Consider the following 3,340-nt stretch of genomic DNA (forward strand, 5'->3'; position numbering starts at 1 on the left):
TGAGCTCCTGAAGAACAGAATCGCACAGTAGGTACTCTTGAGTGTCTGGCTGAATCACTCAGCATGACTTTTTTAGTCACCCATATTTGTTGCAGGTAACAGCAGCTTGTTCTTTTTATAGCTGAGAGATATTAAATTTCGTGACTATAACTCAATTGTATTTATTTTCTTTTTGATGGTCATTTGAAAAAAGTTTTTGAATATTAGGAATAGAGCTACTGTCAACATTCTTGTGTGAGTCTTTATGGAGGGTAGTATAAGTTTTTCTCTTCAGAAAATCTAGGGTTGGAATTGCTAGTTCATAGGTTAGGTGTATGTTTATTAATTCTTTGTTGTTGAAAGTATTACATATGTCTCCATTTTTCCCCATTAACCTCTCCCCGCCCACTCCCACCCCACAGCACAAGCCCTCATCCCCCTACTGTCTGGGTATATTGGTTATGCTTATACGTATGCATGTATATAAGTCCTTTGGTTGATGGTCTAGTTTGATTTTTTTGCATGTATCTGTCCAATTTTCCCAACACCATTTATTGAAGAGACTGTCTTGACTCCATTGTATGCTCTTACCTCCTTTGTCAACTATTAGTTGAGCATAATGGCTAGGGCCAATTTCTGAGGTCTGTTCTGTTCCATTGATTTATTGCCTATTCTTGTACCAGTGTCAGGCTATTTTGATTACAGTGGCTTTGTAGTATAACTTGATATCTGGTATTGTGATTCCTCCAACGTTGTTCTTCTTAAGATTGCTGTGGCTATTCGAGGTCTTTTTTGGTTCCATATAAATTTTTGGAGTATTTGTTCTAGAACTGTGAAATATGCTATTGGTATTTTATTTAATTAGACTGGATGTCCTTCTGGGCGGCCGGCGGGAAGCCCAGGTCCAGGGTGCCAGAGGGGAGCCAGTGCTGGCAGCAGGGGGAAGGAAAGCCTACTTTTGCACGAATTTCAAATTCTACCAGTCCGTGACCACAGTTTAATCTTCCACTAGTTTATGTCTTCCTCTATCTCTTTTTTCAACGTCCTGTAGTTTTCCAAGTACAAGCCTTTTACCTCCTTGGTTAAGTTTATTCCTAAGTATCTTAATTTTTTTGTTGCAATGGTAAATAGGATTGTTTTGTGTGTGTGTGTGTTTAATTTTTCTTTCTGAGAGTTCATTATTTCTGTATAAACATGCCATTGCTTTCTGGATGTTAATATTGTTATCTTGCTACATTGCTGAATTTATTTATTAAACCTAGTATTTTTTTGGTGGCATCTTTAGGGTTTTTCTATGTACAATATCACATCATCTTTATGCAATAATATTAGCATAAGGTGGCTATTTGTTTTAATTGTAGAACCAAAGATTGAAAACTTATAGCTACAGGACAGATTAATGCTCCCCAGAGACCTTGCCAATGTGACAAGCAGCAGTGTGGTGACTGGGAGCTGTAAGGGTGGCGAGGGGGGCAGGGAGTGGCGGCAGAGAATCGTGGAGAGAACATGGGGAACACCAACTGGCTGATCAAACACGGTGGTGGATCAAAGTATTACAGTCAACAACTGATGTATCAGGAAACAGTTTTAAATAGGTTACTAAAAGCTATAAAGGTAAACCAAGAGAACTAAAATGAAAATGCTCCAATCAGGGCTTGGGAATGGAGGCAGAGCAAAGGGAAGGAGCAGCGGAATGAGCCATGGTTGCATTTTCCCCAGTGTGCAGTCACGGGTCTTCCTAAAAGGGGTCAGGCAGAGGCAGGGACCAGCCTGTCCGTAGCTGCTCTGACCATTACGGTAGCCACTAGCCACATGCGGCTATTGACTTATTGAAATGTGGCTAGTGTGACTGAGGAACTGAATCGCATGGAGAAACCAAGTGCAGACACTCTGATCAACAGCCATGGGAGGGAGCCATCTCACATGTCCAGCCAAAGGGGACGCCCGCAGTCCCTGCTGCCAGCAACTGCACAACCACCCAAGAAGAACCACTGAGGTGAGCCCAGCCACAGAACCATGAGAGGCAGTAAATTCCTGGTTTAGGTGTGGGGGTTGTGTTTAGGAGCAGGAGGGTGAGGCCCCCATTACACTCTCAGGGACCCTCCTTTGGAGAATAACTAATGGGAATAATACAGTGAGTCCGCTGTGAGCCAGGCACTAGACCTAGTGCCTTACAGACACTATCTTAGTTCTTCAAAAGGTCCCCTGAGGGAAAGAAGCATCTTTCAGTCCTTCTGAAGTGAGAGAAACAAGGCCGGTCAGGAACATTACGATCAGTTCCCTTCTCTGCTCAGCCAGGATGGGAACACCAGGAGCCCCTTTGCAGCACTTCCCATGGTTGTCATGGTACCTGTATCTTTAGGATCAGTTGGATTAATGTCTCTTCCTTCCCACCTGAATTGTGAGCTCCGTGGGTATTGAAAACATGTTATTTTTGTTTGTGGTGAATCTTTGGTGCCTAAAATGTGCTCAATACCGTCAGAGTGAATACATTTCAGTGGCTTCCAGGCGGCTCGTGTTCAAGGTAAGAGAATAAAAGGCCATTTACCATGACCTCTACCCACCCATAGTTTAGATGGGAAATATGTATTTGGGATGCAGAGGAGTATGAATATAGTGCTTGGGAGCATAGGCTTTGGAGAAGACAGATCTGGGTTCAAATCCTGACCTGAGCATTCTGTGACCTTGGCTAAGGTCATCATCTTGTCACCTGTAATATCGAGAACATACCGTGCTGGGTGTGGAGAGGATGAAATAATGAAGTAACAGGTAGAATGCCTTGAGCACAGGGCTTGGCATGCAATCCCAACAGGGTCCCACTGTCATGCACAACAGAAAATTCTTCCAACTCATGGCACAAGTGAGGTCTGCTCACATCAAACCTTAGCTCAGACTGAAATGGCAGAGAGATGCCTAGCTCGGGCTGGGTAGGTACAGGGGAGCTACGCGGTGACTGCACTGACATTTGCATTTATGATTTTTTAAGTCCTTGATTAAAGATTTAGCAAATTCCAAGTATTCAATATACAAAATCGGGCCACATCGGGAAGACTGAGAGCTGGATGACCTTCCAACTCCACGCAGATGGACAGCACCCTTTCTAGGAGGTAGGACACACGTCCTGAGAGGAACTCTTACTGGCCTGGCTCCTGGGCCACACACACAGCCCTGAAATGGAGGAGGTAAGCATTTGGGGAGTTAGAGGCTTTCTGCCCCTCTATTCAGAAGCCATCGCTACTAAAAGCAGAAAACAGGCAGAGAGGAGGCGGGAGTTCTTCGTGTGTCAGAGAGGCCTCAGCACTTCCTCCCTGGATGGGGCATGGGCACGGCTGCTGGAACCTGTCAGGGCTCCACTCACACA

The sequence above is a fragment of the Myotis davidii genome, unplaced genomic scaffold (assembly GCF_000327345.1).
Source record: "Myotis davidii unplaced genomic scaffold, ASM32734v1 scaffold962, whole genome shotgun sequence".
NCBI lineage: Eukaryota > Metazoa > Chordata > Mammalia > Chiroptera > Vespertilionidae > Myotis > Myotis davidii.